Raw genomic sequence first — 26,952 nt, 5'->3', positions numbered from 1 at the left:
TTTAACTAACATGATGAAGATATAAATTAGAAAATCAATGGTCAGGTAAACCTATTTCTGAGCTGGGGCCCATTCTGTTGTGACTTCTACTCCACACGAACACTTTCTATCTTAGTAGACACCTTCTCTTGTATATCAGGGTAAAGTGCAGGAAATAAAAACTACTCTAGGTATTTTCAACAAGAAGGTGTTTAATGCAGTGAATTGGGTGCTTAAAAAAAAATCATTGGAAGCAACTGACATGTCCTTCAGTAGGTAAATGAATAAATAAACTGTGGTACATCCATACAATCGACTATTATTCAGCACTAAAAAGTAATGGCTGGGCTTCTCTGGTGGCGCAGTGGTTGAGGGTCCGCCTGCCGATGCAGGGGACAAGGGTTCGTGCCCCGGTCCCGGGAAGATCCCACATGCTGGGGAGCGGCTGGGCCCGTGAGCCATGGCCGCTGAGCCTGCGCGTCCGGAGCCTGTGCTCCGCAACGGGAGGGGCCACAGCAGTGAGAGGCCCGCGTACCGCAAAAAAAAAAAAAAAAAAAAAAAAGCGGCTAAAGAATGGGAACTTTTGGGGAGTGAAAGCAAGGGAGAAAGCTAGGATTACTGACAGGTTGCCATCGCTAGTGACTGGGTAGACAGAGGTAGCACTGACCATAACAGGCAATACAAAGAGGAGCAGGACTGAGGGAAAACACGAGTTCACGTTTGGACTGGTGTTTGAAGTACCTTGAGAACATTCTGGGGGAGATGTCCGATAGGCTGTTGAATATAAGGATCTGGAATGCAGGAGAGAAGTCTGAGATAGATAAAGATTTGGGAATTGGCAGCACATAGCTGTTAATAGATGAAATCACCTAGGAAGAGAATATAGAAGAGGATAGGAGCCTGACATCAGATAACTAAAGGTCACAATTGGTGTTCTTAAAGCCACTCTGAAAAAACTTTGCCCATAGTTCTATGTACTTCCATGAAAAAATATCCAATATATAATGCTAAAAGACAAAAAAATCAAATTGTAAAACTTCATGCATAGTACAAATCCATTTTTACAAATAAGTTGTAAAAAAATTATAGTATTAGCAAAGTCACAAGAAAAAAAAATACAGAGGAGAAAACATCAAACTTTTCACAATGGTGTCTGAGATTATGTAAGCATAACATCTATATTACATGTTCTTATAGCATTTTTTTAACAAAAATATACTACTTCTATAAACAGGAAAAAAGATAATTTTGTTCCTTTCCTTCAAAAAAAAATGATAGCATGTATCCTTATAATGTAAAAAGATAATACAAATCTGTTAGAAAAACACTTGGACACTGGACCATAGATGGGCAAACAATATGAACAGATAACTAGTAAGATTATGAAAAAACATTCAATGTACAACCTGCATTACCAAAGTAACACAAATCAGAATACATACCATTCACTGCCTACTAGATCAGAATATGATCTTTTTAATAATAAAAGTACTCAATGTTGGTAAGTGTTTGATAAAAAGAGCATCTCAGACACGGCTGATAGGAAATAAACTGGTATACTCACTCAGAGGAACAATGTCATAATATGCATCAATCGATTCAAAAAGATTCTTAACATTTGATCTAACGATTCTCATTTCATAAATTCAAGAAAATAATCCAAAACAACTGAAAATATGCAAAGATATTTTGCAAAATCATTAATTGAAACAATCTAAACACCGATATTAGGACACAGAAAATTATGTAGGCATCATAAGTGATGTTTATGTCTATCAAAACTTTTTTTTTTAAGTATATACTCTATGGCCTAGCAATTCCACTTCTAGAGAAACACTAGTACTTAGGCTCAAGAACACATTATAAAGAACTTTCAATGTTGCAATGTTTGTAATAGTGAAAATTGCAAAGAACCTAACAGCTCATCAATACAAGAATGATTAAATCAGCTTTTTAAAACTGTGGTCTGAGGAACCCTAAAGACCCCAAGAGCTTTCGGCGGGTGAGGCCCTTTCTGTTCCAAATACCGATCTGTGCAAGGATGGATTTTCTTAGTATGCTTCAGTTTAAACAAGGTAGCGCACCAGACTGAAGGGCAAAGCAAATATGAGAATCTAGCCATCTCCTATAAAGCCAGACATTAAAGTGACCTACTAAAAATGTAAAACAATGTTATCTTTCTCACTAAATTTTTTTAAAAAATATAGTTACTTTAAACAATATAATTTAATTCAATATATAATGGGTTACTGTTATTTTTAAATGAATAAGTAAAAATTTTTAAATTTTCTGAGTTTTAATTTCTAAAATGGTATATATATACTGCATTAGAAAACAAAAACTCTTCTAGTCCTCGATAATTTTTAAGTGTATAAAGGGCTCCTGAGACCCACTGGATTAAATAAACTGTGATACCATCATATTATGTAATATTATAACTGGGGATGATAATTAAAAGGGAATTTATATTTATCTGTAATGTAACTGTTTAAAAGACACTTTGCTCATGTATCAGTTGTGTAATCAAAAATCATAAAGTCATGTCTGTGAAGCTTTTTAAAAACATGGGGAAATGCTTAAAATATAATTTTAAGCAAGAAAAGCAGGCAATCCAACTGTATATAAAATCTCATTATTTCAATTAAGAAAATGCCACGGGAAAAAAAGACTCAGGTGAAAACTCAAAATTAACTATTGTTGATTACCTTCAAATGTGGAATTAAAGTTGATTATTTTTCCTTATTCTTTATTATATTTAATTTTTTTACACTAAACATGCGGTTTAATATCCAGAGGAGAAAAAAGGGAAGAAATTAGGTGAAAAATTATATATAGTTCTACTAGATCAAACCACTGAACTTGTGCCAATTCAAAAGACAAGCTCAAAATAATAAATTAAGGAACCTAATTCGATCAACAAACTGCCTATTTTATTAAAGGAAAAATATTAAGTTATCAAATGTATGGGCTGGTTTCCACACGAGTCAAACTAACAAGAACTCCCTTAGTCTGGAATATAGTATCATGCAGTCACGGTAGTACAAATAAGTTTATAGTTTAAAAGTTAGATCATCTTTTATCATTTTTCAAAGGTACTAAAGAAAAGGTAGACGAAGGGACACTAGCGCGTCCTTCTGGTCTAAAACGATGAGAAAATGCGTCGGTGCGAGAATGGGCTTTGCTAGAGCACGGGCGGCGGTGACAGATTCCTCTGCGGGGGCAGAGTCATTTCAGCGCAGAGGCTACCACTCACTCCTCGGGAGCGACAGCCCCTCCTGCAGGCTCAGCCCCTTCCCTGGAGGGACAGGCGGCCCTGGGGGCTCTTCTCCCTTCATCCGCTGCAGCCTGGGGGTTGTTCCCCCGGCAGCGCCCAGCACTCCTGGAGGCCCGGGTGGGTGGGACCCGGCAAACAGCGGCCGTGATTGCCATCCTGGCCTGGTCCGGCCCAACAGGCTTTACCAAGGAGCCGCGAGGTTTGAGAGTCCTTATTTCCCAGCCAGCTCAGGGGGGCTCGGAAAAGGAATGGGTCGGGGGCTCAAGGCTCGGCCCCTGGTAGAACAGGAGGGCCAGACCCAGCGCCTAGGGCAGCGCGACCAGCGGTCACCCCGCCCCCTCCCCGAGGGCAGCAGGGGTGAGGAGAGGCCAAGACGCCTGTTCCAGGGGGCTCTTACCTCCCCACACCCCTGCGGAGCTCTGTGAGGCTTGACGAGACGCCGCGTTAAGGAGTGAAGAGCGACCCCGGCCGGGAATCCAGGGTGTGCGCGATGTCGGCTCAAGGTTTGTTGCCCCCCTACCCCCCCGACCTAGGGAGAGCAGACAGCGCAGGCGCAGAGAAGGCTTTCTGTGCCTCACACGCCCCCTCCTTCTGCGTCCGCGGCCTCCCTGCTCACGAGGCGCCTGCGCGCTGCCATGCCGGTTCTAAGCCCAGGGCGCCGCGCTTCTTACCGGAAAGGCCTGAGGAGGTTATGGGGTGACTGGGGTGACTGGGGCTCCTGAAGATCGGCCGTAGGTCGGGACTCGGTTTCCCACTAGAAGCCTTGGAGCCGGGATCGGGAGACGACTGCGTCCGTGTCCGGCTTCCTCTGCCCTTCGCTGACCTAGACGCAGCTTCCCCCGCCCCCAGCCTCCTGCGTCCTGCGGCCTGTACTGGACACACCCGCCTGCTGGGCAGCCAACGCGGCCTGCTCCCCCCAGCGCTGCTGTCTTCCTGGAAAAAAACCTCACTTTTTTTGCTTCGGGCTGGTTTTGCAACCACGCGCAGCCCCCTTCCCCCTCACACCCTGGCAGCAACCAAAATGCTCCTACCCCGCTGCCAAGCCTTAAGCCCTCCAGACGACTGGCCATTCCCAAGGGCTCTGCCTTTGCCTCTCCTTGCTTTAGTTCTGCTTTTCTGACAGTGGCCGCGAGAACAGCTGCCTCCCCGGTCTGAAAACAAAAGCTAACTCATCCGGAAAGTAAATGGCAATCATGTGATGTATATTTGTGCTTGTTTGAGCTTTACTGTGTTCACCACAAGTTTCCTATAAACTTAAATAAGGGAAGAAGAGACATCTGTGTGAGGTCAGGGTATTACAGACTGGGGAAAAGAATCCGTCGGTTGCCAAAAGGTTTTACCGGTTCAGAATTCATACTGCTCTTTCAAAAATTTCAAGAGTTTTAGTATCTCAGGAATATGTAAGTCTGATGTAATTTGCGGTGAAAGATTTGAGAATCAGCGTTCAAATCCCAAATATGCAAATTGGACAAGCATGGTTACTGATCTTTCAAACATACTTCGTCTTGATTTTCCCAAATTCTGAAATGAAATGGTGTGGCTTTAGTTCAATGATGAAACTTGTATTGATTGCTTAAAATAATTTATTGAGCATCTGCTATGTGACAGACACTGTGTTAAATGCTTTGCTTAGGTCATCTCATTTAATCCTAAGAATAATCCTGCGAAGAACAGCATGCATTTTCTCTACTATGTGTCCGGTGTTGCTCACAGATAAATAAAATGGGGTCACTACCCTTATAGAAACACAGTCTTACAGCAAAGATGCATGTATACAAGTACATATTTGAGATAGAAGTATTTATATTGCACAGTGTGAGGACAAAGACTAGAAATAGGAAACACTAAGACCTTAAACAGGTAAATGGGAAAAATATATACATGAACAGTCAATTCACAAAATAAGGAATTTAAATGCCTACTGCATATTTTACTAATGTTCAAACTCATTAATAATGAAAAGAAGACAAAAGAGGTATTATTTCCCATGGGTCTAATTAGTTTGTTTACATTGTGAATAGACTCCATTGGTGAGCGTAGAATGAAATGAGCACTCATACCCTGTTGGGTATGAATTAAGTTGGGGATATAAATTAAGACAAAGATTTTGGAAAGTTACTTGTCAAATCATATCAAGAAATGTTCACATGACCTAATTCAGTACCTTCTGTTTTGGAAATTATAAGGAGATATTTCAGAATACAAAGATTTAGATGAGTAACAGTAAGGAAAGTAAACAAGGTACCAAAACCCAATTACCGTTCACATATAAATTGTACTTTGTATCACATTTATTTTTTATGGGTGTTTCCTCTATACAGTGCATTATGCTAGGAGTTGTAAGGACTGTAACGATGGATAATTTATGATTTTTGCCCTGAAGAAGTTCACAATCCACTGTGTCATTTATTTATTAACGTAAATAGCTGAGAGATTGCTGCAGTATAGTAAAATTACAAGAGCTTTGTATAGATTCTTGGTCAAATTTTCTGTGATTTCCTTTGTTGGTTGAAATAAAGAAGAAAGCTACACATCAAATGCAATGTCAGATAAAATATTAAGGAAAAAGAGTCGTTGGCAAAAGTTGAGTAATATTACTGACGTATTCAATGTATCATCTTCTACCTAAAGATTCTATTTATAACTAAATGTTTTCTGGACTTGGGGAAAGTCATCATCCTAGTTATAACATACTTGGTCAATTTATTCCTTAGACTAACTAGTCATCACTTGGATCATCAGCAGTTTTTATTATTTTGAAAGGTAACCAGGATCCTGATGATTTTAAGAGGCTTAAATTCCATTGTAATATGAACTTCCAAAGCTGTTCCCTTTTCATAAGTAAACTGGGTGGAGAAAATACCAGAAGCAAATGAAAATAACTATTACAATTATTCATTTGTTTCATGGCTGGTCTGAGACTAACAAGCAGTTTTAGAACAAAGGATTCATTGCTCCAAAATACAGAATGTGACATGCAACTGTTAGTTACCCATCTGCATTTAAGTGATATATAACCACACTAAAACACCCATGTTACAAGGAAAAGAGCTGAAACAGCTTTTTTAAAAATTGTCTGCTGGTCTAGGGCCAATAGGATCAGCTATTTGGAACAAAGTCACCAATGAAGAAATGGTTATAGTTTTGGTGACCGTGCGAACTAGTGTTTAAAAATGCATAGAAAAAGTTTGGAAGGAATTCCACTAAAATATTAACTCTATTTTTGGAAGGTGAAATTATGAGTGATTTCTCCCTCTTCTTTCGAGTGTTCCATATTTTCCAGGTTTTTTTGTAATGAGAACATATTACTTTAATAATCCAAGAGGAAAACTGGAATGATTCCTTTTTAAAAGTATTGCTGAATTCATAATTGAGCCAACCAATTACCTTATATTCATTATGCAATCTCTGCATACAATATATTGCATGACTGTGAGTCATCAGAGGGAAATATACCCGAAAGGATTGATGAGCACTTGTGTCTGGATACTGTCTTAGAGGTGGTGCAAGGTACAGTGATTCCCAGGACAGATGTTTTGTTTTGTTTTGTTTTTAACACATTTATTTATGTATTTTTGGCTGCGTTGGATCTTCATTGCTGCTCGGGCTTTCTCTAGTTGTGGCGAACGGGGGCTACTCTTCGTTGCGGTGTGCGGGCTTCTCATTGCGGTGCCTTCTCTTGCAGCGGAACACGGGCTCTAGGTGCACGGGCTTCAGTAGTTGTGGCGCACTGGCTCAGTAGTTGTAGCGCACGGGCTTAGTTGCTCCGCAGCATGTGGGATCTTCCCGGACCAGGGCTCGAACCCTTGTCCCCTGCGTTGGCAGGTGGATTCTTAACCACTACGCCACCAGGGAAGTCCCCGGGGCTCAGGTTTGATACAGGTTCAACATCATGACATGGGTTCTCTTGTTGAGGGGGGTCAGATTTCTTTGCCAAATATTTCTAGTTCTCTCTTCTGGACACGTGATGGCGGGGTATCTTCTGGCCCCCTTGTGGTTGAATAGGGCCAAGTGACTGATTGAGGCAAATGAACTGTGAGAAGTGACATGTGTCTTTCTAGACTGGATATTTTACTTACCAATGTGAGGCTCTCCAGAGCCTCCTTTCCTTCTGGGACAGCAATAGACCAGACTTGATACTGTGGCCACTCCATTAGTGTGAGTACTTGAGGGATTCCAGAGCACTTCTAGAACAAGAAATAAACCTTGTTGTTATATGCCACTGAGATTTGGGGTAATTTGTTACTGCAACATAGCTTACTTAGCCTGTCACGGCAGATAAACTTTGTTTTATGTCTCTGAGATTTGGGCGTGGCTATTCTGAACCATATACCAGGGTGGTGTCTCAATGACGCTATTTACAGCAGCATCGTTTCCCAATGTGTTTTGCCTTCACAAATAAATTATTCTATACTTACAATTATTATGATTTACCAGGTAAATACATTTTGTTGTAAACACATGCTTAACCTCTACTACTACTAAGAATGATAGTGAATATTTTTTACTTTTTTTAAAATGAAAAACATGAATCACATAAAAGTACAGAGACTAGTGCAATAGAACTCTCAGATTCAAAATCAACTCATGGTCACAGATCTTATTTTACCTATAAACTCACCCACTCTATCCCTCACCCCACAACTGAATTATTTTGAGGAGAATCTCATTATCTTTTCTTTTTGTGGTACGTGGACCTCTCACTGTTGTGGCCTCTCCTGTTGCGGAGCACAGGCTCTGGACGCGCAGGCTCAGCGGCCATGGCTCACGGGCCCAGCCGCTCCGCGGCATGTGGGATCCTCCCAGACTGGGGCACGAACCCGTGTCCCCTGCATCGGCAGGCGGACTCTCAACCACTGTGCCACCAGGGAAGCCCTCTTTTTTTTTTTTTAACATCTTTATTGGAGTATAATTGCTTTACAATGGTGTGTTAGTTTCTGCTGTATAACAAAGTGAATCAGCTATACATATACATATATCCCCATACCTCCTCCCTCTTGTGTCTCCCTCCCATCTTCCCTATCCCACCCTTCTAGGTGGTCACAAAGCACCGAGCTGATCTCACGTGCTATGCGTCTGCTTCCCACTAGCTATCTATTTTACATTTGGTAGTGTATATAAGTCCAGGCCACTCTCTCACTTCGTCCCAGCTTACACTTCCCCCTCCCTGTGTCCTCAAGTTCATTCTCTACGTCTGTGTCTTTATTCCTGTCCTGCCCATAGGTTCTTCAGCACCTTTTTTTTTTTTTTTTTTAGATTCCATATATATGTGTTAGCATACGGTATTTGTTTTTCTCTTTCTGACTTACTTCACTCTGTATGACAGTCTCTAGTTCCATCCACCTCACTACAAATAACTCAATTTCCTTTCTTTTTATGGCTGAGTAATATTCCATTGTATATATGTGCCACATCTTCTTTATCCATTCATCTGTTGATGGACACTTAGGTTGCTTCCATGTCCTGGCTATTGTAAATAGAGCTGCAATGAACATTGTGGTACATGACTCCTTTTCAATTATGGTTTTCTCAGGGTATATGCCCAGTAGTGGGATTGCTAGGTCGTATGGTAGTTCTATTTTTAGTTTTTTAAGGAACCTCCATACTGTTCTCCATAGTGGCTGTATCAATTTATATTCCCACCAACAGTGCAAGCGGGTTGCCTTTTTCCACACCCTCTCCAGCATTTATTGTTTCTAGATTTTTTGATGATGGCCATTCTGACCAGTGTGGTATGATATCTCATTGTAGTTTTGATTTGCATATCTCTAATGATTCATGATGTTGAGCATTCTTTCATGTGTTTGTTGACAATCTGTATATCTTCTTTGGAGAAATGTCTATTTAGGTCTTCTGCCCATTTTTGGATTGGGTCATTTTTTTTTTGATATTGAGCTGCATGAGCTGCTTGTAAATTTTGGAGATTAATCCTTTGTCAGTTGCTTCAATTGCAAATATTTTCTCCCGTTCTGAGGGTTGTCTTTTCGTCTTGTTTAGGTTTCCTTTGCTGTGTAAAATATTTTAAGTTTCATTAGATCCCATTTGTTTATTTTTGGTTTTATTTCCCTTTTCTAGGAGGTGGGTCAAAAAGGATCTTGCTGTGATTTATGTCATAGAGTGTTCTGCCTGTGTTTTCCTCTAAGAGTTTTATAGTGTCTGGCCTTACATTTAGGCCTTTAATCCATTTAGGAAGTGCTCTAATTTCATTCTTTTACATGTGGCTATCCAGCTTTCCCAGCACCACTTATTGAAGAGGCTGTCTTTTCTCCATTGTATGTTCTTGCCTCCTTTATCAAAAATAAGGTGACCATATGTGCGTGGGTTTATCTCTGGGCTTTTTATCCTGTTCCATTGATCTATATTTCTGTCTTTGTGCCAGTACCATACTGTCTTGATTACTGTAGCTTTGTAGTATAGTCTGAAGTCCCAGAGCCTGATTCCTCCAGCTCCGTTTTTCTTTCTCAAGATTGCTTTGGCTATTTGGGGTCTTTTGTGTTGCCATACAAATTGTGAAATTTTTTGTTCTAGTTCTGTGAAAAATGCCATGGGTAATTTGATAGGGATTGCACTGAATCTGTAGATTGCTTTGCGTAGTAGAGTCATTTTCACAATGTTGATTCTTCCAATGCAAGAACATGGTATATCTCTCCATCTGTTTGTATTGTCTTTAATTTCTTTCATCAGTGTCTTATAGTTTTCTGAATACAAGTCTTTTGTCTCCTTAGGTGGGTTTATTCTTAGGTGTTTTATTCTTTTTGTTGCAATGGTAAATGCGAGTGCTTCCTTAATTTCTTTCAGATTTTTCATCATTAGTGTATAGGAATGCCAGAGATTGCTGTGCATTAATTTTGTATCCTGCTACTTTACCAAATTCATTGATTAGCTCTAATAGTTTTCTGGTAGCATCTTTAGGATTCTCCACATATAGTATCATGTCATCTGCAAATAAAGTAAAACTGAAGTGACAGTTTTACTTCTTCTTTTCTGATTTGGATTCCTTTTATTTCTTTTTCTTCTGTGATTGCCATGGCTAAAAATTCCAAAACTATATTGAATAATAGCGGTGAGAGTGGGCAGCCTTGCCTTGTTCCTGAGCTTAGAGGAAATGGTTTCAGTTTTTCACCATTGAGAACGATGTTGGCTGTGGGTTTGTCATGTATGGCCTTTATTATGAGGTAGGTTGAGGTAGCTTGCCTCCATGCTGACTTTCTGGAGAGTTTTTATCATAAATGGGTGTTGAACTTTGTTGAAAGCTTTTTCTGCATCTCTCAGATGATCATATGGTTTTTCTCCTTCAATTTGTTAATCAGGTTTATCACATCGATTGATTTGTGTATACTGAAGCATCTTTGCATTCCTGGGATAAACCCCACTTGATCATGGTGTATGATCCTTTTAATGTGCTGTTGGACTCTGTTTGCTAGTATTTTGTTGAGGATTTTTGCATTTATGTTCATCAGTTATATTGGCCTGTAGTTTTCTTTTTTTGTGACATCTTTGTCTGGTTTTGGTTTCAGGGTGATGGTGGCCTCATAGAATGTGTTTGGGAGTGTTCCTCCGTCTGCTATATTTATCATATCTTTACATCTCTAAATTTTTTCAACACGTATATTTAAAAGATAAGCACTTTACAAAGTAGAAATAATAATGCAATGAAATCCTTTTCTATCCAATATTAGTATCTTACTTCAATATGACTAACTTTGTTTTATCTATAGCCTTACCCAACCTTTATTTGAAGAAAACCTCACATCATATAATTTTGTTCATAAATATTTCAGTATGTATTTCTAAAATAAAATAGCTCTTCACAAAAATATATTAATAATACCATTATTACACCTGAAAAATTTAACAGTAATTCTTCAATAATGTCAAATATTTAAGCATTGCTGTCTATATTTCCAGTTGTTTCATAAATGTCATCATTTTTAAATAGCTTGTGTGAATCAAAATCCAAATAAGGTCAACAAATTGAGATTGGTTGATGTCTAATAAAGTTCCCTCTTTCTTTTTTGTTCCTGGCAATTTGTTTTTTTAAAAAGCCATGTCTTTTATCCTATAAAATTTTCAGTATCTGGACTTTTCTGCACCTCCCTCTGCATAGTATCTTTTAACACGTGTCTCTTGCCTCTGTGTTTCCTGTAAACTTGTTGCTAGATCTAGAGGCTTTGTTTGATACAGTTCAGTTTCTTTGGCAAGGCTACTTCATAGATGGTGTGTACTTCCATCAGGAGACACATAACACCTTGTTGACTCTCTTTCAGTAATGTTAGCAACCATTGATAATCACTACTTGGATTTATCCTTTGATTTGGAGTTTGCAAAATGGTGACATTCTAATCTATCATTTCTTTTTTTTTTTTTTTTTTTGCAGTACGCAGGCCCCTCACTGTTGTGGCCTCTCCCGTTGTGGAGCACAGGCTCCGGACGCGCAGGCTCAGCAGCCACGGCTCACGGGCCCAGCCGCTCCGCGGCATGTGGGATCCTCCCGGACCGGGGCAGGAGCCCGTGTCCCCTGCATCGGCAGGCGGACTCTCAGCCACTGCGCCACCAGGGAAGCCCCAATGACTTTTTTTTTTAAATAAATTTATTTATTTACTTATTTATTTTTGGCTATGTTGGGTCTTTGTGCTGTTCGCAATCTTTCTTTACTTGTGGCAAGTGGGGCTACTCCTCATTGTGGTGCACCGGCTTCTCATTGCGGTGGCTTCTTTTGTTGTGGAGCATGGGCTCTAGGTGCATGGGCTTCAGTAGTTTTGGTACGCGGGCTTCACTAGTTGTGGCACGCGGGCTTAGTTGCTCTGCGGCATGTGGGATCTTCCCGGACCAGGGCTCAAACCTGTGTCCCCTGCACTGGCAGGCAGATTCTTAACCACTGTACCACCAAGGAAGTCCCTCTTCAATGACTTTTAATCTGTTTTCATTTCAATGATGACTTGTCAATTTTATTACAGTCTGCACTTTTCTTGCTGTTCTTCTATATATTAGTTAGATTTAGATTTGACTAAGGGTATTAGTAGCCTCCAAAATATCTGAGGCTTAAACTAGATGCTTATTTGCCTTAACATTCAGATACAGATGGTCTAGGGCTTCCATAGAACTCTGTTCTATGAAGTCAACACATACTTAGGATTCTTCTAGGTTTTTACTCTATCAACTGTGGCCTCTATTCTCACCTCATGGTCCAAGATGGCTCTTCAGCTCCATCTATCATGTCCATATTTCAACTAGCTAGGAAGAGGAAAGTGACATAATGGGTCAAAGGGTTCATGTAAGCTGTTCCTTAAGGAGGGTTCTCTGAAGCTGCTGCAGGATATTCTTGCATATCTGCATTGTTTAGGACTTATTCCCCTGGCCATATATAATTACAAGGAAGACTGGGGAATTATTTTATTTTGGGAGGCCCTGTATGTCTTTATTTTGGAGGGCCCTGTGCCTCGCTGAAAATTCTAATGGGAGAATGGATATTGGGAAGAAATAGCAATTTCTGCCATACTCTAACTGAACCATGGTACCATTGGGAGCTCCCTTGTTGCAAGAACACAGATTCATCAAATAGCATGGATCTGAACGGGCTCTGCATGATACTTGCAACTCCAGAATAAAGGCTGACCTCTCAATCACACTGGGACACACTATTAATGATCGCGTTGTCAATGCAATCAAAAACAAAACTGTCCCTCCACCCCTCACTGTCTTTCTTCCCCTCGTCACATTTTTAGAAGGAGTGTTTGCTCTCACTGACTCACTTCCCCACCTCCTTTATTTATCTTCAACCTTCTCTAGAATGGACTGTCCCTGAATACTCCACTGTTCTTGCAAATACTAACAGTGACCCCATGAAACTAAATTAATTGGGTGTTTTTCTGTTGTCTTCCTTGGCTTCTCAGCATCTGGCAAAGCTGACACTTCCTCTTTCTTGAAACCCTCTCTTCTGTTGGATTCTATGACACAACACTGTTCCAGAAGCTCCGTGTAAATTCCCTTTGTGAGCTTCTCCTCTATCAGAACACAAAATTGTGAATCTCCTAAGAGCTCAGTTCTAAGTCCTTCTTTCCACCACTACACATAGTTGAACTCATCTACTGCAGGCTTCAATTATCACATGTGCTGAGAATCCCCGAAACTACATCTGTAATTTGATCTTTATTCTGCTTTGCAGTATCTTCCTTTTCTTTCAGTGTCTGAGCAAACAACTAACTTGTCTTTGATTAGCCAAAGCTGGTTCTTTATTATTCATCTGAATGCACATAAATTTTAAAAAACATGTGAGCTTGTCAGCAAACCATAGACTGTATGCCATATTAAGAGAAAAAATTATTATAGCTTATCATCATAGTATTTAGCCTTTCATTCCTTAAACTGTCAACCAATATAAATAATTACATATCTGCTCTCAGACACATTCCCTACATATTATTGAGGATTTAAGAATAGAAACTAAAGACAATGTCTCTTTTATAGAGAATTTTTAAATATAGTTGAGAACAAATATATGCATTGTATGTATACTGATACACATTCAGTATTGGCTAAATAGATAGATAGATTCAATTGCGGGTTTTATCAATATTATCAAAATTATTTCTTTCTGGGGATTCTCTTTAAATCATCTACATCTTTCGTTAATTTTTTTCCACTAAATCTGGTATTGTTTACATGAGACAATAGAGTATAAAGTAGTAATTCTTCTGTTAATTTGAAAAGATGATTTCATTATTACAATAGGTCATTGGCAGCTCTAACCTCCAATGACCTCCTTTGTTATTCTGTTCATAGATACTGCATGGTTAAATGGGATCACAAGTGTAAGTGAAACATAATTATAGCATTGCTTACACTGAGCATGACTGAAATAAATGTATTTATGTTTAACAATAAAAATATAAAAAATATACTTGGTCATTGTTATTAGAATAATATTTTAACATTCCTTTTAAGGTGCCTCTAATTTATCTTTTCTGATTTTCTTTCAGTACCTTTCATCCATTTGTGCCAATTTTAGTGCCTGGTTCTTTTTCTTGATCAATTGTTGGTCAAAGGCAATTTGGAGAACATCTGCCATTATACAATAGTAACTCCTCTTTTCCTCAGAAGTTCCAAGTACTTTCTTTTTCCCAACCTTTTTTTTTAAACATCTTAGCCATTTTAAAGTGAACTGTTCAGTGGTATTAAATACATTCACATTGTTGTGCAACCATCACTACCACCCATCCCCATAACACTTTTCATCTTGTGAAACTGAAACTCTATACCCATTAAATTCTAATTCCCATTCTCCCTTTCCCCCAACCCCTGGCAACCACCATTATACTTTCTGTCTTTATGATTCTGACTAGTCTAAGTACGTTGTTTAAATGGAATTATACAATATTTGTCTTTTGTTACTGGTTTATTTCACTTAACATAATGTCCTCAAGGTTCATCCATATTGTAGCATATGTCAACATTTCCTTCCTTTTTAAGCCTGAATAACATTCCGTTGCATGTATGTACAACATTTTGCTTATCCATTCACCCACTGATGGACGCTGGGTTGCTTCCATGTTTTAGCTATCGTGAATAACACTGCTATGAACATGCATGTATTCAATGTTTTTGAAAGAATGTTTACCAGATGTCATAGGCAAACCCAGATAAATTCTTGCCTGAATTCTGAGACTGATGAGCAGGTGTGGTCTCCTGGCCTTGAGTCTCTCACAGGGCCTAACATTGTGCCTAGGGTAAGTCTGCTGACCTTTGACTGTCCATTGGTGTATGTGTTGAATTAACAACATGATGGAAGTGTGCATGGTCAGAGCCTGGGGATTTATACGGAATTACTTTGGAGTCACTGTGGATTCAGATATTCCTATGGGAAATCCTTGATTACTGGTATCTACAGGGATTTTTTCTTGAGCGAGCCAATTACCCTGAAGACTAATATACCAATCTCATGGGGTTGGGGGAAGAGTTGGGGGACAGGGTGTGGGTAAACCTTGTCTGCCAGCTTTCTCAGAATCAAAGAAGGTAGAAAGATGAGGTTTCACCATTAGATGTATAGACTTCCACTTAATAATTTCCCTGGTTTCAGGACTGAGCCTCCTGCATTATGTTTAAAAAAAAAAATCACAAAAAGGGCAGTTTTTAAAAGAAACTTTTGAAAACAAAAGGTTCTAAAATTCAGCATATCAAAAGTCAAACTCTTGCTATCCTCCCCAAACCTTCTCTTCTCACAGTTTACTCACCTTGATAAACGGCAGTTTTATCCTCCTGGCTCAGAATAAACTTGGCCATCGTTCTTCACTCTTTTTTTTTTCCTCCCTTCACACTTATACTTATCAATCAATAATCCTCTTGGCTCCGCCCCCAAAATATATCCATTTCTCACCATCTGGGGTGAGCTACCGTGATCTTTAGTCTATTGCAGATTGTTCTACTAACATTGACTTTTGAATCTAGTTTATCTGCTTGGACTAATAAACCCTACTTGCCTTTGTTTCTTCTTGCCATAGCCTTCTGCTCTGGGTATGACCCCAGCTACTCTGACTTGTGGTACCTGTGAGCCTCCTTCTGGTCTAATCACAGTTTTTGATTTCACTACCTTAGACCTTCCCTACACCAAATCCAGGCAGGGAGGGTATACTGATGGCAAGGAAAGGAAAAATGCAAAAGCAGTAGACTATCTGCCTTGCAATTCTGTCCCAGGCCATGCAAACAATTCTTCAGAAAATAACTGTGAATGTCCCTGTGCTGGCTATCTGTTTATTTGTCCTCAGATCTATTCCCTGCCCTTCCCCTGTTTTGCTCTGTATTGCAGGACCCTCACCGCTGCAAACTGCATTTTGCAAGCTCTTTGACAACTGATTTCTATTAGGATGGACCACTGAGGAGACAATGACTGGAGGTTGAAAGGTGAGAAGTAGGAAAACCAAGGTACTTCTCTTTTCTCTCTCTGCTTTGTGTAACACGTCAGGCAGGTTCCATCTCTCTCCAGGCTTCCTCAGCTCTGGTTCCACCACCTCCTCCCTTTGTCCCTCTGGCTGTGGGAGCAATAGCGGTTTCCTGCCATTGGTAACTTTGTGTTACCTCACTGAACTCTGATGGCCTTCTCAGCTCTCCCATCACTTTTGTGACTAGTTTTCCACATTAAATTTTCTCTATTAAAGTATCTCAGTTCTGTTTTTCTGCCTAGAACCTGACTGATGCTGCCACCTTTCAAAGTCCTGCCAGATGCTTCTAATACCTGCTCTAGTTTTATGCTCATAACCAGACTTTCCCCTGCATTGCTAATATTTGTTTGCTTTCATATCTACTCTGAAAGTTTAAAGGAAAATTGTCCACCTTCTATAAAAGTGAAACATTTTTAGAATCGTAGTCTAAATGATTTATTTCTCAAGACCAGAGATAGCAGCTTCCAGTTTAGTGAATTCCTATCAAGTGTTGGATACTGAGCTAGCCAGACACTTTGAAAATATTTTCTCGAATCCTTACAGTAATGTGCAAGGTAGTTACTACTCCCTACTTATCAGAGGAGAGAACTGAGGAACAGAGAAATGAAGTAACTTGACCAAGATTACATAGCTCATAGGTGGTGAGGTTCAGCTTCACACGTATCTGTCTGATATGACCATTTTCCACTGCCCCACTCCACCTTTCTAACATGCCTACCTTCACGTTAATCATTGTTTGCTCATCCTTGTGATTTAAATAAGCACTAATAGGTTTTATTATATACTTTCATAGTAATTTTAGGGCCACATGAAAGATACATGAATTTAGGAAATATGAAGTACCAACATAGGGAACCAATTGTGTCTTGATTAGATCAACATTTGTACATGGCTTCAACTGTCATTCCAACTACTATTTGTACACTTGAGCTATGGAAACAAAATCTAATTAATGAGTTGATCCTATCATGTAAAACCAGTCATACGTTTCAATATCCGTTGAGCTCCACAATGAAGTTAACCCAAAACAGATACTTCCCTTCATTCTACAAAAACTGGAGAAGCAAAACAAAAGTAGCTGTTTTACCTAATTACTGAACCTCTGTTCTGAATGCAGGAAGCTACTTCCTAAGAGAAGCTGCCATTTTTAGCAAAGAAACAGGGCCTATAATAGAAGCAGTTCTCAAGCACTGCAAGATTTCAATCCAAAAAGTACCTTATTTTCTCACAAAGATGAGAGTGTGCACACACAAGTTTGTATGTTATTTATCAAGCACCGTGTCCACAGAAACTAGAAAGGAAAGTATGAACGAAAGAAGTGTTGAGGCCAGGATCTCAAGTGGGAATTAACAAAAAATGAGGAAAGAACAGATTTCACTCGAAATAGAAAGTGAAACATGATCCTAACTTTCCCCTTTTGGCTGTCAAATCCCTGAACCCCAGCATTTGCCTTCAATAGTTACAAATCCTCAGACGGAATATGGTCTAATTTCACAGATGACACTCGGGTATATCCACAAGTAGATTTGTGGATTTTCCTGTGACAAATTGGCATTCCATATTGGTTTCTCACTGATGCCTGGCATTCACTGTTGCCAATTCCTTCCAATATTGGCTGCTATATGTTAAAAAATGACAAATAGAATGGACTTGAGGATATGGGGAGGGGGAAGGGTAAGCTGGGACGAAGTGAGAGTGGTATGGACATACATACATTACCAAATGTAAAATCGATAGCTAGTGGGAAGCAGCCGCATAACACAGGGAGATCAGCTCGGTGCTTTGTGACCACCTAGAGGGGTGGGATAGGGAGGGTGGGAGGGAGGGAGATGCAAGAGGGAAGAGATATGGGGATATATGTATATGTATAACTGATTCACTTTGTTATAAAGCAGAAACTAACACACCATTGTAAAGCAATTATACTCCAATAAAGATATTTAAAAAAAAAAAGACAAATGGCTTATACTATATAGCTGAGTAAAACACAAGCGTCCTGTGATCCCATTCACCTGAAAAACAAACAAACAAACAAAACCACCTCACAATGCACAATCTCATTATACATTTTTAAGACAAATGGAATGCCTGTGCCCCTGATCCCTTATATTAGCACAGATGATCAGAAGTTAATTCTATATCATTCTTTATCCCAATGCAAGGTAAAGGTACATAGAGTTTAGTTCTGATTAACTCACCAAAGAGCGATAAAAATAAAAAATTCTACATTTGATACTGATTTTGAAAACAAAAAGTAAATTTTTATTTTTCAAAATAATCTGATTTCTACCATTTAATGGGGGCATTCTGTTTACTGTTTTAGGCCAGGCCTTTCAAATGCTTTCATATGGAACTTATTATAAAATTATTTTCTAGATGTCCACTGACTATAAACTATGTTCATTACTGCCGACTTAAAAAAACTGCACAATGTGAGAGCTGTGAGTTAAGTTTTATTTGGGGCAAAATAAGGACTATAGCCTGGGAGACAGCATTTCAGATAGCTTTGAGAAACTGCTTCAAAGAGGTAGGGGGGAAGGTCAGTATATGTGTAATTTTGGTGAAGGGGGAGTACATGCAATCAAGTACATATATATATATTTTAAACATCTTTATTGGAGTATAATTACTTTACAATGGTGTGTTAGTTTCTGCTTTATAACAAAGTGAATCAGTTATACATATACATATATCCCCATATCTCTTCCCTCTTGCATCTCCCTCCCTCCCACCCTCCCTATCCCACCCCTCTAGGTGGTCACAAAGCACCGAGCTGATCTCCCTGTGTTATGCGGCTGCTTCCCACTAGCTATCTATTTTACGTTTGATAGTGTGTATATGTCCATGCCACTCTCTCACTTTGTCCCAGCTTACCCTTCCCCCTCCCCGTATCCTCAAGTCCATTCTCTAGTAGGTCTGTGTCTTTATTCCCATCTTGCCCCTAGGTTCTTCATGACCTTTTTTTTTTTTTTAAGATTCCATATATATGTGTTAGCATACAGTATTTGTTTCTCTCTTTTTGACTTACTTCACTCTGTATGACAGACTCTAGGTCCATCCACCTCATTACAAATAACTCAATTTTGTTTCTTTTTATGGCTGAGTAATATTCCACTGTATATATGTGCCACATCATCTTTATCCATTCATCTGTTGATGGACGCTTAGGTTGCTTCCATGTCCTGGCTATTGTAAATAGAGCTGCAATGAACATTGTGGTACATGACTCCTTTTCAATTATGGTTTTCTCAGGGTATATGCCCAGCAGTGAGATTGCTGGGTCATATGCTAGTTCTATTTTTAGTTTTTTAAGGAACCTCCATACTGTTCTCCATAGTGGCTGTATCAATTTACATTCCCACCAACAGTGCAAGAGGGTTCCCTTTTCTCCACATCCTCTCTAGCATTTATTGTTGGTAGACTTTTTGATGATGGCCATTCTGACCAGTGTGATATGATATCTCATTGTAGTTTTGATTTGCATTTCTCTAATGATTAGTGATGTTGAGCATTCTTTCATGTGTTTGTTGGCAATCTGTATATCTTTGGAGAAATGTCTGTTTAGGTCTTCTGCCCATTTTTGGATTGGGTTGTTTGTTTTTTTGATATTGAGCTGCATGAGCTGCTTGTAAATTTTGGAGATTAATCCTTTGTCAGTTGCTTCATTTGCAAATATCTTCTCCCATTCTGAGGGTTGTCTTTTCGTCTTGTTTATGGTTTCCTTTGCTGGGCAAAAGCTTTTAAGTTTCATTAGGTCTCATTTGTTTATTTTTGGTTTTATTTCCATTTCTCTAGGAGGTGGGTCAAAAAGGATCTTGCTGTGATTTATGTCACAGAGTGTTCTGCGTATGTTTTCCTCTAAGAGTTTTATATTGTCTGGTCTTACATTTAGGTCTTTAATCCATTTTGAGTTTATTTTTGTGTATGGTGTTAGGGAGTGTTCTAATTTCGTTCTTTTACATGTAGCTGTCCAGTTTTCCCAGCATCACTTATTGAAGAGGCTGTCTTTTCTCCACTGTGTATTCTAACCTCCTTTATCAAAGATAAGGTAACCATATGTGTGTGGGCTTATCTCTGGGCTTTCTATCCTGTTTCATTGATCTATATTTCTGTTTTTGAAGCACCATATTTTTTTGTAGAAGGTTTCTGCTAGTCACAATGAGCAGACGTCACCATGAAAGATTTTAATGCTTTTACAGATATGAGGAGATACAAGAATTGGGGTCATAAAATCAGCTCCTGAAAATATCTATCTGAAGACCTGTTCCACCAGTTTTTCCCAGAGCACAGAGTGCCTCATTTCTGCTCTCCACTCTGAGCTCCTTTCAGGGGTGTGTTGAAAGTCAGCAGCTGCAGCACATGATTTAATCCTTGTAGAAGTAGACGGCAAGTACCAATGGCAGGTGCCAATTTATAGTTGACATTACAAAACATATGGGCGTATTTTATAATCTTATTTTTAGAGACTTCTAGGGAAGACTTTTTCATAACCTCTCATGATTGAGTGCTGCCTCTAGGAGAACAGCTAATCCTGTTCTATTTACCCCAGGACCCTTTTTGCTGAGATTTACTTTCTTTTCAAAAACACCATAGTGCTAAGGCATTTAGCATTCCAGGCAGGAGTTAACAATGCATCCTTTAAAGATCTAGCATTTAGTCAGCAGTCAGCAGATCTGGTTTAAGGCCTGTCTCTACCACTAACTAAGCTATGTCATCTTGGGAAAGTGCTTTAACTTCTCTAAGTTTCCACATCTGTACAATGGGGTGATAACTACAGCTACGTGTCATTCACAGGGTTCACGTGAAATAATGAAATGTATTTAGGGAATCTGCCCATTCTTTAAAGCTTGAGAACTTTATGCATGGCTGACATGGTGACAGCAAAGTGGGAAGTACTCACCTCTACTCTCAGTCCCAAATTTCTAAGGTTTTCTACACTTCAACAATTTGACAAAAAAGTCAAAAGAGGAAGAACAAGAAAATTTTGGTTTTAATTTATATTTAACTCAGATACTTCAAGATCTGTTACCTGTGCAAAGGCAATCTTACAAACATCTAAATGTCTCCTAAATATTCTTTTCCCCCCACTTCCTCCTCCTGCTCCTTCTTCTTTTTTAAATCAAATGATGCAAGGAACTCCAAATGCTCTTGATTCAAAACAAAAAGTGAAAGATTAGAAAGAATTAGTTAAGAAGTTCTAACTGGTGTTACATATGCTAACAAAGAATAATAATTTCTTATAAGCAATGTATACAACATTCATCATCAACAAGATCTGGCAGCCCAGAATTCCATCTTAAAAGTTGCATCAAATGAAATAAAAAAGTAAATAAATGAAATGCTACAATTTGACATTATAAATTAAATTTACACTATGAAACAGCTCATTATAAGATTTTGGATGGGAAAAAAGCAAATGATCCCATGGCTAAAAGTGAATGGAGAATGCTTCTCTTAGATGAACTGTAGAAATGTATTTAAGATAGTAAACACAGGGAAGTCCATTCTATAGGTAGAAATTTTTCATTGAGAAAAAAAGGATGAGAATGAGTACTAACAGGAAAACATGAGTTGATAAAATGGAGAAAAATAAGAAATTAATAAAATTTACAGTTATATGATGTAGGACAAATGTCTACAGGTACAACTGACTGTGTGTGTGTGTGTATGAAATAGACTTACAAATAAAAAATGTGAAATGATAACATTCAAATCTGTCTTATATGGGGTTCAAGGCTCCTCTGTTTTTATTTTTTTATTTTTAAAAATTCATTTATTTATTTTTGGCCGCATTGGGTCTGCGCTGCTGCGTGCGATCTTTCTCTAGTTGCAGCTAGCAGGGGCTACTCTTTGTTGCGGTGTGTGGGCTTCTCATTGCGGTGGCTTCTCTTGTTGCCCAGCATGGGCTCTAGGTGTGTGTACTTCAGTAGTTGCAGCACGCAGGCTCAGTAGTTCTGGAGCATGGGCTTAGTTGCTCGGTGGCCTGTGGGATCTTCCTGGACCAGGGCTTGAACCCATGTCCCCTGCATTGGCAGGCAGATTCTTAACCACTGCGCCACCAGGGAAATCCCTCCTCTGTTTTTAAATCTATTCTGTTCAAATTTTGTTTCCTATTGCAAAACATTTATTTACTATAGAGAGAAAATAAAGGCTCATGGAAAATGTTGATAAGCTAATTCAATATGTGTGACTAGCTGGTGAAAAAAATTTAATTACCAAATAGAAATGATTTGGAGCAAAAAAAAAAAAGTTATACTTGCTAATACACATTATTCTATCACATTAGAGATAAAACATATGAAACATCTCTTGAAGCCTCAATAAAGACATTTGTCAATGTCTATAAGTTAATATTTGACTAAAACTTAAATTGTTTAGTAATAAATCTTGCAGAATTGAACCAAGAAACTAGAATATGATTTACTCACACCTCACTCTTACAGTATCTTTTTTGAAGTCTATGGACTAAGTGAATGATTTCCCCAGGGGCCTGAAAAATTGAAAGTTTAAGATTATTCTTTACGTGTATATATGGGGTCACAGCAAGGTATTAACCTATTCGGAAGCAAGGATTTTTCTTAAGAGTTAGGTAAGCAGCAGAGGTAAGCAGCAGAATTCCTGGGCCATGAAGCAAAACAGCTTTATGATGTGGTTTTAGCACACTAAGACCCGTCTGTTTTACATATTCTAAGAATATGTAAATGGACTGCAGAGTCAGAACAGTAATAGAGGAAGTATATAGCTTTAAATATGAATGGTAGCTTCCTTTGCTTATCTACAGAGAAGAATCTTGAGGTTGATTTGGGCCTCATGATTTGAAGTAAAATATAAAACACACAACCGTCAGAAAAAGTCAGCACTCTATACCTTTCCACCCAGAAATATAAAAATACCATGTTCTTTGAGGAAATTTCTGCAATGGATTGGAAGCAAGTCATACATTACTAACCTTTGTGTATCCTTTAAGTCACAAGTCACTAGATACATATGATAAGCCCAGTAACCAGGGATTATATTATATTGAAAAGTACCTAGAAGAAAGGCATGCACAACAGGATTAATTAACACTAAAAAGGAGATTTTAGAAGAAATAATATTTAAAGCTTAGTTGCACTAAACAAGACTACATGCAAAAATCTGCTTTAAAATCTTTATGCATAGAGTTATGTATACTGCTATAGAAAGATATCTAAAATACCATTGCCCATGAAAAGGGCAGGATACAAAATGGGTTGTTTGTTTTTACAAAATATACAAATAAATTAATACTTAGCCCTCAATTAATGACTTCTTTCATTCCTCAAGATCCTGCCGTTAAATGAAAAGGTATTTCCGTTAATTTTAATGGGAGAAGTTGATGATTTAGTCTATCCCATCTCAAAACACCCAAACAATTTTTTCACAAATAGAAAAATCTACCAATAGAACAATGAAAACAAGATGATATAAGTAATAAAAAGTGTTTTAAAGTAAATTAATACAGTTTACATAGTGATAAATGAACGTGTATTGTTATCATCAAAGGAGGAAAATCCCTATTTTGATATAAGAGGGATGCAGGGAAATTTTTCTTTAGAAAGTGGAGGAATAACAGATGATTCTCAGGCAGACAACTCTTTCATCCCTATCAAATTGAAAAATATATATTTTAAGTGTGATAACATCTAATGTTTAATTGGATGGTAAAATGGGTATCTCATACACTCATACTGAGGTTATAAACTAAAGTAATCTTTCTGGAAAACAATTTGATGCTATGTATCAGGAGATCTCAAAATTATTATACCCTTTGAATGAGTAGTTCTTTTAGAAATTTAAGGGAATAACATAAAATAAGCACAAAAGTATGTGGCCAAAGATATTTTCAACAGAGCATTTAAAGTGCAACATTAAAATCATACAATAGATTTTTATTTAAGCATTAAAAATATCTATTATAACTAAATAATTTTCATACCTTATAACCCAGAAATTCCATTTCTACCTTTTACCCTGAGGAAACATATATCAAAGATATGTCAAAGAATGTACATTGTAACAGTGTTTGACTAGGAAAATAATGGAAATAACTCAGGACAATGACTAAATAAAGAGTGGCATTTTCATATGAGGAATACTCTAATCAGGAGTGGTGTTCAAAATTAAATTGAAAAATTAAAAACTGCTCTACAAAAGACAATGTCAAGAGAATGAGAAGACAAGCTACAGACTGGGAGAAAATATTTGCAAAAGACACATCTAATAAAAGACTGTTAGCCAAAATGTACAAAGAACTCTTAAAACTCAACAATAAAAAACCAAACAACCCAATTAAAAAATGGGCCAAAGACCTTAATAGACACCTCTCCAAAGAAGATATACAGATAGAAAATGCATATGAAAAGACACTCCACATTATGTGTTATCAGAGAAATGCAAATTAAAATGACAATGGGATACACATATATTAGAATGGCCAAAATCTGGAACACTGACAACACCAAATGCTGACAAGGATGTGGAGTAACAGGAACTCACATTCATTGCTAGTGGGAATGCAAAATGGTACAGCCTCTTTGCAAGAAAGTTTGATAGTTTCTTACAAAGCTAAATGTACTTTTACCATACGATCCAGCAATCTCACTTCTCGATATTTACCTAAAGCAGTTGAAAACTTATGTCCATACAAAACACACACACAGATGTTTATAGCAGCTTTATTCATTGATTGCCAAAACTTGGAAGCAGCCAAGATGTTCTTCAGTAGGTGAATAGATAAATAAACTGTGATACATCCAGAAGATGGAGTATTATTCAGCCTCCAAAAGATATGAGCAGAGTCAAGATGGCATACTAGAAGGACGCGAAATTCACGTCTCCTCACAACTAGGGCACCTACCAGGCACCAGTGGGGGACCATGGACACCTAAGGGGACGGAAGGAACCCCCAGAGCCCTGGAAAGACGTGGGGTGTGTGGGGAGTGAATAGTGAGGAAAAGTGGAGGTGGGAGGGGACTGGCCCTAAGGGGCAGCTGGGGGAGGGGAAGGGATCCCATGCCCGAAGGGGGAAATTGGGGAACCATTGGGAGGGCAGAGAATAAAAAGGGAGTGTGGTCAGGATTCCCCTGCCCACTTGGACCCCTGGGAACCTGTTGAGATGCTGGGCCTGATCCTCTGCCCACCTAGGCCCCCTCCAGCCGCGCGGGTCCTGAAGGAGTGGGAGGGAAGGAAGGGGGAACCGGAACTCTGGGATGGGCACCCCTGAGGGGTGGCTGGGGGAGGGGAGGACTTCCTATACCCAGTGGGACCCACCCATGGTTAGGAGTCCAGCGGGGATGGGGGAGACCCTGGGGGAGACAGTGGGGGAGGGGAGCAAAGGAACGGAAGGGAACAGGAAGCTTGTTTTTTTTTTTTCTTTTCCTTTTTCCTCTTTTAGATTGGAGTTCTGTTTTACCTTGTTGATTCATTGCTGTTGATTCTTTTATATTTTTATTTTCCTAATAAATCTTTTATTTTTCTAGTTTTATTTTATTCTTTAGGCTTTGTTACTGATCTCTCCTTTTGGCTTGTTGCCCCACCCCCTTTTAAAAAAATTTTTTCTGCTGTGGTTTTATTTTACTTTAATGCAGTTGTTTCAATTATACTTTTATTTTTGCTAATATATTTTTTATCTTACTAATTTTATGTTGTTTTTTATTTTTTGATATTGTATTGTTGTTCTCTTTCTTTCTTTCTTCCTTTTTTTTTTTTTTTTTTTTACTGTGCCACAAAGCTTGTGGGATCTTGGTTCCCAGACTGGAGGTTGGGCCCAAGCTCCTGAGGTGGGAGCTCCAAGTCCAAATCGCTGGACTAACAGAGAACCTCAGACCCCAGGGAATATCAATCAGACTGAGGCCTCCTGAAGGTCCTCATCTCAGCACCAAGACCCAGCTCTATCCAACTGCCTGCAAACTCCAGTGCTGGATGTCTCAGGCCAAGCAACTAGCAAGACAGTAATACAGCACCACCCATCAAAAAGAAAAAACAATGAAACAACAAAAGAATATGTTACAGACAAAGGAGCAACGTAAAAACCTACAAGACCAAATAAATGAAGAAGAAGTAGTAAACCTACCTGAAAAAGAGTTCAGAGTAATGATAATAAAGGTGATCCAGAATCGCGGAAACAGAACAGAGAATACAAGAAACATTTAACAAGGATCTAGAAGAACTAAAGAGCAAACAAACAGTTATGAACAACACAATAACTGAAATTAAAAATACTCTAGAAGGAATCAATAACAGGAAAACTGAGGCAGAAGAATGGATAAGTGAGCTGGAAGATAAAATGGTGGAAATAACTGCCAGGGAGCAGAATAAAGACAAAAGAATGAAAGAACTGAGGACAGTCTCAGAGACCTTTGGGACAACATTAAACACAACAACATTAGCATTTTAGGGGTCCCAGAAGAAGAAGAGAAAATGAAAGGGTCTGAGAAAATATTTGAAGAGATTATAGTCGAAAACTTCCCTAATATGGGAAAGGAAATAGTCAGTCAAGTCCAGGAAGCACAGAGAGTACCATACAGGATAAACCAAAAGGGAAACATGATGAGACACATATTAATCAAACTATCAAAAATTAAATACAAAGAAAAATATTAAAAGCAACAAGGGAAAAACAACAAATAACATACAAGGGAATCCCCACAAGGTTAACAGCTGATCTTTCAGCAGAAACTCTGCAAGCCAATAGGGAGTGGCAGAACATATTTAAAGTGATGAAAGGGAAAAATCTACAACCAA

The 26,952-nt window shown here is 38.7% G+C and overlaps 1 protein-coding gene across 6 annotated transcripts in view; it reads right to left on the bottom strand.

Moving 5' to 3' along the window:
- The window catches only part of ZFYVE16 (zinc finger FYVE-type containing 16), a 56,860-nt gene extending 52,502 nt beyond the window's left edge, over nucleotides 1-4,358 (bottom strand). For 5 of the 6 annotated variants that reach the window (XM_079915292.1, XM_079915294.1, XM_079915295.1 and 2 more), the window contains exon 1: nucleotides 3,651-3,782. The gene's annotated coding sequence lies outside the window, so the exon portion shown is untranslated. Of the gene's footprint in view, nucleotides 1-3,650; nucleotides 3,783-3,924 lie in introns of those variants that run through there. The other variant, XM_079915293.1, reaches the window with a different exon arrangement.
- Nucleotides 4,359-26,952: the final 22,594 nt, after the last annotated feature.

The sequence above is a fragment of the Stenella coeruleoalba genome, assembly GCF_951394435.1.
Source record: "Stenella coeruleoalba genome assembly, chromosome: 3".
Taxonomy (NCBI): domain Eukaryota; kingdom Metazoa; phylum Chordata; class Mammalia; order Artiodactyla; family Delphinidae; genus Stenella; species Stenella coeruleoalba.
Note: the sequence above shows the minus strand (reverse complement) of the source record. Positions and strands in the feature narration are given on the sequence as shown.